At 35.3% G+C, this 10,963-nt stretch overlaps 1 pseudogene; it reads left to right on the plus strand.

Moving 5' to 3' along the window:
* The first annotated feature begins 779 nt into the window (after window positions 1–779).
* Window positions 780–1,261, plus strand: LOC126515357 (centrin-3-like; annotated as a pseudogene).
* The last annotated feature ends 9,702 nt before the right edge of the window (window positions 1,262–10,963 follow it).

Raw genomic sequence — 10,963 nt, forward strand, 5'->3', positions numbered from 1 at the left:
CTAGAATACTAGTTGAATCAGTGAGAGATCCTGCATCACTGAAGAAGGTGGAAGAGTAATGAAGGAAGAGTCTGGTGATTTTATCAACTAGGGGCTATAACATTCATATACACATATCTGTCTATGCATCTGTGAACATGTATACACACGTATGCATACACATCACACATAAATATACATGAAAAGAAGAAACAAATTGTGTTTCAATTCCTCAGGTCTGTTGTTATGTGGCTATATTATTTCATTTCAATTATTACATTTGCACATTATTTTCTCAAAGGTGTCAGCAATCTTGGAAAAATATTACCCTTAACAAATTCACTCACTTCCTCCTATTTTTATTTGTAGTGCCTGTATGTCATTGTCATCTTTTACTCTCTTATTTTTAGCATTTTGCTTCATTCTTCATAATCCCTATATGAAATGGATGGCCTTTCAGAGTTACAAAAATGAAATTTGTTATATATACCATTTATTGAGCTTTGATTATATGTATAATATTTAGATATTATTATATTATTTGGAAGAAACATGTATGTTGAAAAGCCCCAATTGGAATGGCATAATTGAACATGAACAAAAATTTTGCCATTTTCTCCTTCCCCAGAGCTGTCGCTCTGTAAATCCAGTACTCTCCAGAGTTAAACACTGTCCAACCTGAAGCTACCTCATTTGCATGGAATTGGAAGTCAATATAAGACAAAATTCTGCTGCCAAGGTTATCATTTGTTAACCAGTTCCTCCTGAAATCCTTAAGATCATAACTGTTAGAAGAGAAAATGAGTTTAGCTCTGTGTAGTGAGCTTGCAGTAGGCAAAACAAATGTAAAAAAGAAATAAAGGAGAGCTCTCAGAAGAACAGAAACAAGAGATGAAAGATGCTTTTGAGCTATTGATGCAGACAAAGACGAAGCAAGAGACTATGATAATAAAAGGAGGCAAAGAAAGACTTAGGTTTTAATGTTTAAAAACTAGCTGATGTAAAAGAGAACTACCGGCGAAATCACCTTTGAAGATTTTAATGAAGTTGTGATAGACTTGTTATCATGAGATCTACATGAAGAGCTACTGAAAGAATTTAAAATACCAGGTGATGATGATTCAGGTAAAATAAGCTTAAGGAATTTCTGATGTGATGACAGAGAGTTGGATAAAAATGGAGTGATGAGGAAACTTAGGCAATGAAAGAAGAACCTGATAATGATGATGTTGGAGAAGTAACTCAAGAGGTTTTCATTATTATTATGACTGGTAATATATAAAGCAATACAAGAAGCAACAGCAAAATGTTGCAGCTACCATTTACATTCTAGTTTTGTGCTTTGATTCTGGTCAAAAAATTCAACTTATTTATTTTTCCAAAGGAACTAAATTACATATATATATATATATATGTATATATGTATATATATATATATATATATAGTTACTGCTAAGTTCCATTTTATGAACAGTGTTGGTAGAATTAACATTTTTAGTTTTATGCTTTTAGTAAAGATTTATACAAAGTATTGAAAAATTAAATCATGTGGTGTACATTATTTGGAGATTTTAAAGGTAGCATTAGCTAGTGCTTTTATTTTAATGGAAATGTTTAGCAAATTTTCATAATAAAGTTTTTACTTTATTAGTATCTTACTATTTGGTAAGTTCTATTTTCACTGATTTATGATATCTGTTAACACTTGATAGAAAAATTTTACTTGCTTGATGCTTTCTTTTGTATTTGAAACAAAAATCATAAAAAACAAATGACAATATAATAGAACATTTTTCTATCACCTAAGGGTTCATCAAGTTTGGCATTTTGTGTGTGCTTCAAGACATAAGATTCAGTATTGGCCTAATTCCTTCCTTGGGAGTTCGGTAATTCATTTTGGAGAGAATAAGTGCTATACATATAGACCCATCTTTCTTATGTGTTATATTCTAGAAATGTGGTTTTGCAATAGAAACTTGAGCTTGAATATTTACTAATTAAACTGGATTAATACAGTTTCAAATATATAAATTCTTCTAAAAATAACAGATTTAAATTTTGAATTTTGATATATTAGAACAGCAAGGTAAAGAGAATATGGTCAGCCAAAAAACATTTCAGGCATGTTTAGCTAGATAAAGGAATGCTCTATAATTTATCAAAAAAACAGTGGAGGTATTATTTCTAGATATTGATGGATCATTCTGTCTTACTAAAGATAGGCGCAAATGTTGATTATGGGAGATAGGTCACAAGAAATTATTTTCATACCACATCTTCAGTAATTTGCTTCTGATGCTATGCATGCTCCGAAGACAGTTGAGTTGTTAATTTCAGTGAACGCTATTTAAATTTTAAAGTCAATAAAATTTGAGACATTTGAAATACTTTGAGCCTGCTAGATTAGTTTATTAAATCTTACTAGAAATTTAGCAGGAAATTAGAAGGAAATTGCATAATATTGGTGAAATTTCATACAGTTATCTCAAAAGCCAGTTAATTGTTCTTATAAAGCATTACAATTTTGAGTAAGAAAAGTGTTCATTGTAATAATAATATTCAGAGAAACAAATAGATGATGAAAATTAAAAATGATGGGCCTTATTAAAGAATTTCGGCCTTACTCACTGCCCCTCTTGAACTTTGCTCAGTGAATTTACCTTTTCGTTTTCTATATGAGTTGGATGGAGTTTTTTCACTGCTCTTGACATAGATAGATAGATAGATAGATAGATAGATAGATAGATAGATAGATAGATAGATAGATAGATAGATAGATAGATGATAGAAGATAGATAGATAGATAGATAGATAGATAGATAGATAGATAGAGATAGATAGATGATAGGAGAGAGAGAGAGAGAGAGAGAGAGAGAGAGATTTTGATGTCCTGTCCATGGGACCAGGGGAGTTTCACCATTTCTTCTCTATCTATTTTAGCCTCAAACCTTCAGTGAGCTATTGTATATTGGAGACAACAGAGATTCCCAAGACCAGGAGATGTCCACATTCTGGTTCACATTTACCAGCATCCTAAGAGTTGGAGCACCTCTAGGTACTTCCTATCTATATCTTGAGATCTTTGGGGGACTTTTGAGAGATTTTGAAACAACTGGCAATTTCCAGTCACCACCTTTTGCCAATCTATCTGGAAGTCTTTCTATTCTCACTGACAAGTCTCCCAGTCCTCAAGGTGAGAAACTGTCCTGTGTTTTAACAAGATTCTCATAGCAAGATTCTCCTCTACTGGTGTCAGATGATTCTCCAAACAGCAACTCTTTAGTGGGATATGGAGGCCCAGGACTCAGTGGTACAGCCACTTAGACTATAAGGAAGAAAGAATAGGATTCTGCATTTTGTTCCATTTCCCATTCCTAGTGTACAGTACTGTGGGTGTCAGTAGTTAATCCTAGCTGAATCTGAGAACACTAGAAAATACTAAATCCTAAAGCTTCTTATGTGACTGCCCCACCCGAGAGTGACTTCATCCACTTGAGTACTTCCTGTCAACATTGTCTTGGTGAGTCTTTTCCTTGCCACTTCTGAACTATACATCTACAACAGTGTGACTAGAGGATTTGAGGACCTTTAAGAAAGATAGGTCATAACATTCATAAGTCGCACCAGCTCTACCTTGTGGATATTTGTCAGAAAAAAGAAATTTCACTAAGATTGAAGATTTTATCCTGGAAATTTAATATTAAGCATGAAGTAGATGTCCTAGAATCCCTTTGTTATGAGGAGATTTACTGTTAGAATTTATGGTCACTGATCTCCATATCTCTTCAAGATAGTTCTTATCTCTTTTCTCAGACTCATTATTAGGATGCATTCTAAAGAAATATGGTAATTCTCACCCTCTATCATGGTGTAGGAGGTACTTTCTGTTTTTGTGTTGCTTTTATTGGTTAGTAAATAAAGAAACTGCCTTGGCCTGTTGATAGGGAAGAACTTAGGTAGGCAGGGAAGACAGAACTGAGTACTGGGAGAAGGAAAAAGTCAGAGAGATGCCATGGAGCCTCCAGGGTCAGACATGCCAAATCTTTGCTAGTAAGCCACTGCCATGTGATGATATACAAATTACTAGAAATGGGTTAAACTAAGATGTAAGAGTTTGCCAATAAGAAGTTTGAGATAATGGGCAAAGCAGTGATTTAATTAATAAAGTTACTGTGTGACTGTTTCAGGGGCTAACCTAGCCAGGCAGCCAGGACAAACAAAGAGTCTCTTACAACACTGTCAGATGGATTGCTGGTAAATGTTTCTTCCCATTCTTTAGACTGTTTCTTCATTCCACTGATGGTATCCTTGGTCTTTTGCTGTAGATAGTGATAAGAGACCTATAACTGGTTATGGTGAAAAGAATATGATACTCCAGAATTCTCATCCCTAAATAGGACATCTATAACCATATCCTTCAAGGATCATTGTGAAAGAAGGAACAGAAAAATTGTTAGATCCAAAGATGACAGATGACTACAAAGTTTTCTAGACAAAACTGCACACAAAAAATCATAGAACTTGTTATAGCATAAATAAACACATGGAAAAGGGAGTTGGGTACAAAGTTCCAACCCTAGATGAGAAGCAATTAGCAATTGATAGTTGCTGGGAGAAAGAGAGTCAGTTTTCTTTAAGGGTGTGGTTAGTGGTTAGCCAGTTATGTTCCAGAGAATAGCCACATAGCCAAGTATAGATGGGCAGTGCAAATTGAACTCCCTGAGGTTTAAAATAAAAAGAGATCACAAAATTGGGTGAGTAGGGAAGTTGGTGGTGAATCTGTGGGTAAGATCAGGGGGAAGGTGGAATGGTATCAAAATATATTGTACAAAATTTTCAAAGAACTAACTTAGTAAAATTTATTGTATGAAAACAAGTAAATGAACCTCTTATAATTCTTTACAAAAGAATTACAGGCTCTCACCATTTCCATTGAATTCACTAGGCAGGATATATCCATATGGAAAGGCCTATAGTATGTCTTTGTCTCAACCATGGACTGAAAAGACCAAACTTGAGTGGAGGTTGTGAGAACGGCATTCAGAGGAAGATGCACTCCAAAACAGACTTGATGAGGACTTGACAAACTAGAAGTCCAGTGAGTGGATGTCTATATGTCCTCATGTGTTTAATAGAAGATGCTTTAAAAGATCACCAATAAAATGTTGAATATTGATTCCAACAGACAGAGGGAAATAATCCAGACTCCTAATGAGAACACATCCTTCCTTCTCTTCCACATTAGTCAAGATAAAGCCAGGACCCAGTGAACTCCAAAGATCTTGCTATTCTCATAGTCTTTTCAACCATACTTTCCCCAGTTTTCAAACTAGAAATTAAAAACTGGGCAAGAGGACTCAAGGCCCCTTTCTCATTTTACTTATAATAACTTACATAACCTCAGGTTATTCTTTAATCAGGATGCTGAAAAAGAGAAAAGGAGATATCATAAATTGTAGGTCCAATGTGTTATAGACCCTGGAAAACCTTTCCTTAAATACAAAGACCTTCCATAAATACCTCCTTCATTGCATCACAAACACACTCAAAGCCATTAGAACTGTTGCCAACCAAGACACATTAATCACAACTGTCAAATCCAAGTTTTTCACTGCTGTGGGATAATGCTCTTTAGAGTACAATGTAAAGATTTGTCATTTGTATTGGTTTAATAAAATGCTGATTGGCCAGTAGCCAGGCAGGAAGTCTAGGTGGGATAGTCAGACTAGGAAAATTCTGGGAAGAGAAAAGGCAGAGATGCAGTCAACAGTCAGAGGCAGAGAAACAGAAATGAGAATGCCTTACATAGAAAAGTTACCAAACCATGTGGCTAAACAGCTAAGAATTATGGGTTAATTTAAGTTGTAAGAGCTAGTTAATAATATGCCTGAGCTAATAGGCCAGTTTATAATTAATATAAGCCTTTGTGTGTTTCTTCAGGACTGAATGGCTATGGGACTGGGTGGGATAGAAACTTCCACCTACATTTTACTATTACTGTGATATTACAGCCCATACCACAGACAAGCCATTACTCTTATGCTCTTTAAAACAATATATCAAAATTTTCTATGAGAGTCATTCTTAACCAACTGCTCTTTTGTAGCTGATCACCCATGATCCCCTGATTGGCCAGTAATGGTAGGCAGTGCTATGCCCCTGTACAAGAAAGAACTGTTAACACAAATGACCACGATTGGTCTTTCTTTCTATAAGGGAGAATGTGCAAGAGCAAGTGAATCTGAGGGCATTGTAAGGACAGTGTAGCTGAGCATAGTCAAAAAAGTTAACCACAGCCTCATACTACAGAGAAGCCCCCTTTAAACTAAGTTGTTCCCAGAGCAAACTGTCAGAACTGCCATAATTTGCATAATGGAAACTGCGATATGAAAGGGAGCAATTCCTTTGTAAAAAACAGATGTGATCTATGTTCTTAGTGAAAGCAGCTTTACTTAGGCTATGCCTACTGTCTATTGGTGTTCACTTGGTACATGGTATACCCATTTCATTAATCTGATCTCACTAGTATTCTGCTTAGTTTTTATTCAAATAAAATTATCTCTTTAAAATAGTATTGTGAAGCCATAATTTATCTTTAAAACTGTAAAAATGTCATATTATAAAAGATTATTTACATTTGTTATTCATACTTTCAATTATTAATGTTTCTGCTTTGAACTGTCTTCTCTTACATAATATTTTTATTTTTAATGCTGAGTTTATATTAGCTACAAGCTTTCTCTAATTTAAATTTTTTTATTTTGGTTTAATATGTCAAAATTATCTTATATTTTGAAATATTTTGATAATTTTGTGTCAAGAACAACATCCATATCATTGGTTCAGTATCAAGATTTCTCTTGATTTCCATGATCAAAAATTCCAGTGTGTCTTAGTGCAAATGAAAGGTAAATTATATGATCATGGTTTTAAATTCTCAGGCCTGACTTTTCCACTTCAAAAGCTCATGCAAAAATATATGACACTTTGTCACCTCTGATAATTTCTCATTACTTGTACTTGTATCTGAAAGTGATTAAACTTTATGGAACAAGGCAGATTATTATTGTTACAGAAATAACTGTCTCAGCCAGGCATGGTGACACAGACCTGTCATTTTAGAGTGAAGGATGAGAATTCAAGAGCATCATTGGTTAAATACTTACTTCCAACCTTTCTTGAGCTACTCTAGACCATATCTCATAAGATCTAAATTAGAGCTCACTTTCTTGACTTACTCCCCAATCTGGTGTTATGCGAAATATTAGAGAAGTCTTGAATAAAGAAAGTAATTAGGGGATTTGCTTGTAACATCATTTAGCAAGACCTGTGCTTCCAAGAGAAGAGGGAAAATTCTCCACATTCTAAAGTAAATAAACATTTGGTTTTGTTGTCATCTTGACACAAGTGGGAGTCATTTATAAGAGAGACCCTCAATGGAGAAAATGCCTCCATCATGTGGGCCTATTGGCAAGTCTTTTGCATTTTTTTTGAATAGTGATCAATGTAGGAGGGCCAAGGTTATTGTGGGTGGTACCACCTTTGGGATGGTGCTCCTGGATTCTATAAGAAAGCAGGATGAGCAAGCCATGATGAACAGAATCAGGAGGCAGCTTGCTCCTTGAACTCTGTGTGAGCTCCTGCCTCCAGGATTTAGTCCCGCCAGAGCTCCTGCTCTAACTGGTTTTGCTAGCAAACTATTATTCAAAGCTTTGACTGAAATAAACTCTTCCCCAAGTTGCTTTAGTCATGGTGTTTCAGCATAGCAATAGCAACCCTACCTAAGACAAGTTCTTACCCTGATTTTCTTTCATGATGGAATGTAAACTATAAAATGTAACAAATACTTTCCTCGCTCACATGGCTTTTAGTCCTGGTGTTTGTCATGATGACAGAAAGCAAACTAGACAATGTTCAATGATAGTGCCACATGTTGTAATTCTCTTTTGACAGGCAAATACAGATTTACACTGAGCAGAGGGATTCTCCCAAATTGTATCAACTGCTTCCTTCATCTTCCTTCTCTTTAACCTAAGCTTCAGTTTTCATATTCAGAAAACTGACCACAGAAAACCATCAAGGAATTGTTCCTGCCACTCCATGACCCACCAGTGTGGATACATGCATTTTTCTCTTTCATTGTCACATTTTTCACATTGTTCCTATAGGAATTTCACTGCCCCAGAAATAAACAATTGATGATGGCTGTTTGAAACCATGATTGAAACAGAGATCAAGAAGGTGTCCTGATGCAAGAAAAATTCAAAATATTCCATGCACAGTAATAACTAGCTGAGTGTGATACAGTCTCATGCAAAATATTAACAAGTATATGCCCAAGGACACAAAGCATTCTATTGTCTATTATGCTTTAGAGATTTGAAATATTTTGAAATATCATGGTAATAATTAATATTCTTCCCTACAAATTCACATTATAAGAATGTCTTTTCTGCATGTGTTATATATGTTAGCTTGGTGTTTCTGTGGGACTTTTCCAGTGAGAACAGGTGTATCTCTGACTCTTTTGCCTGCCCTTGGGAATCTTTTCTTTCCTTTGGGTTGCCTTACCAAGTCTTAATATAAAGGATTTAGTTTTATTTTACTGTGCTTGTTTTGTCTCGTTTGACTGACATCTCTTGGAGTCCTGCTCTTTTAAGGAGAGGAAATTGAGGGAGAGGGGAGGTAAGGAAGAACTGATAGCAATGGAGGGTTGGGAAACTGTAGTCAGGGGGATATTCCATGAGAGAAGAATCTGTTTTCAATAAAAAGTAAACTAAATAAATTTATTAACTGAAGATTCGGTAGAATGTATACGAAGATTTTAAAAAATATGTTTCTAGATGTTTTGGGTACAGGTCGAGAGAGCTCAGTGCATAGGAACACTTGGTGTATAGGCATAAGGATCAACATTTAAATTTTGAGCATTAATGTAAAAAATATAAGCATTTTTATGCATGCCTATAAACTAACATTTGATGAGAGGTAGTTAGATCTTGAGAGTCCTTTTGGCAGCCAGTTCAGCTGGAATAACCAACTTCCCTTTTATTGATAGACACTGTCTCAAGACAATTTGAAACAGGACAATAGAGGACACTGCAAAATCTTCCTCTTTACACTTCATATTTGAACATAGGCATGCATAGCCTCATATTAATGAATGGCCCACTCACATCATACTATCCTATCAGGGCTCCAAACAGAGATTGTTAGTTCCATGAGTTCATGTGCAGAACTGAAGTTAGGAATTTGGAAAAAAAATAGGAAAGTAAAAGGGAATTGCATTTTATTGCATGGTTGCTCTCTGATAATTTCTGAATATAATGCATGATTTAAGTAATCACCAAAATAGTCCTTTGAGGGAAATATGTCATCCTTGATAAGTGAGAAAATTACAATGTGGAGGAGTGATGGATTATTCCAGGCCAAACTGGCCTAAAAGGAGAAAGGCTTTAAGGAGAAAACTGGGTTCTCCTTAAAACCAGATTATCTACTGGCCGCTCACTTGTTATGAATTTCACTCCATGAGGATATAGATTGTGGTGTGTGTGTGCGTGCGTGTGTGTGTGTGTGTGTGTGTGTGTGTGGTGTATTGTATGTGGGGGCCAGAGACTGAGACAACCTAAGCTTTCATCCCTTTTTTGTTTTATTCACTTATTTTAAAAAGATAGGTGTTATTCTTGGCCTTCAGCTCATGTAGTAGGCTAATAACCTACCTGGTCAGTGAGCCTAGTGACCTCCCTGGCTTTTCTAGAACTGAGATAACAAGTTTGTGCCACCATGCCTGGCTTTTTATATGAGTTATTGGGATTGAATGAATGTCCTCTTCCTTGATATCCAGACCAATCCATTCTCTAAGTCCCATTTTTTTTAAAAAAAATATACCATTCTATTATATATCCCAAACTTGCCTTTAGTTAGCTATGTAACAGAAGTAGTCTCACAGTTTAGATTCTTCCAATTTACCTGCCACTAGAATTCCAAGCCAAGCCCATTCACTGACACATAATTAGTGACCTTTCAAATGCTTAGTAGACAGTCTCCTAAAAACTAGGAATTACTAAAAGTATCTGTGCTGATTCTTCAAGAGGAACAGCTCTTACCAGACGCAAGACAAAGAAAAATGCATGCCAGAGAGATAATTACCCACAAGAGACTATGAAATGTATAAGCAACACAGCAGCTTGGAAACTCTTTCCCAAGAAGGTGATAGAGATTTAAAACAGCATAGAGTTCCCTATGAGTAGCATTTGTACAGATTTCTAAAGGGACCTAAAAATTGTTCCCTTTCTACTTTCCACCAGGCTCCATCGTGGGCTTGCAGGGAGTAATGCAAATTAAAGTAATGCGTTTGATTTTCAGAATCTCATCTCTCCCTCTGAGCTTTCCCAATTATCATTATCCCTGGTAATATCAAGGCTTTGAAGAAATAGAAAATAAGCCTTCCCTCTCCCTCCTGAGCTAATGCAGAGCTTATTAATAAACCTCTCTCCTCTATAAAATGATCCTTTAGCAGACAAAGATTTAAAGCCTATGTAGCATTAATATTAAGCATATACATGAAACAACTATATCTACATATCAGACATAGTTTATAACTAGGAATTAAAGATAGAAAACTTCAGAAATATCTTTTTAAGCTTATCCTATCTAAGAGGGAATAAAATACTTACTTAGATAGATGGTGGTAAAACTTAAGTATGTTTTTCTCAATAAGACCTATACTTCAGTGTTTAAATTCTGATATGTGAAAAACAGACTCAACATTGATATCTATATCCTAGCAGAGGGCTATTTTCATCCAAGCCAATTAAATGGTTAAGAGTTAAAACATTCTCCTCATGTCTACATAGTTTGCCTCTTGATGTGATTTCTTTCTACATATTTTCATAGTCCTCTCTATTTCTACAGTTTTTTCAAGTTTACTCATCTATTGATCACCAGTTTAATTTTATATGGAAGTGATCTGCTCAAATCTTCCCTT

Source organism: Alexandromys fortis, unplaced genomic scaffold (assembly GCF_014885135.2).
Source record: "Alexandromys fortis isolate MF-2015 unplaced genomic scaffold, M_Fortis_MF-2015_v1.1 scaffold_138, whole genome shotgun sequence".
NCBI lineage: Eukaryota > Metazoa > Chordata > Mammalia > Rodentia > Cricetidae > Alexandromys > Alexandromys fortis.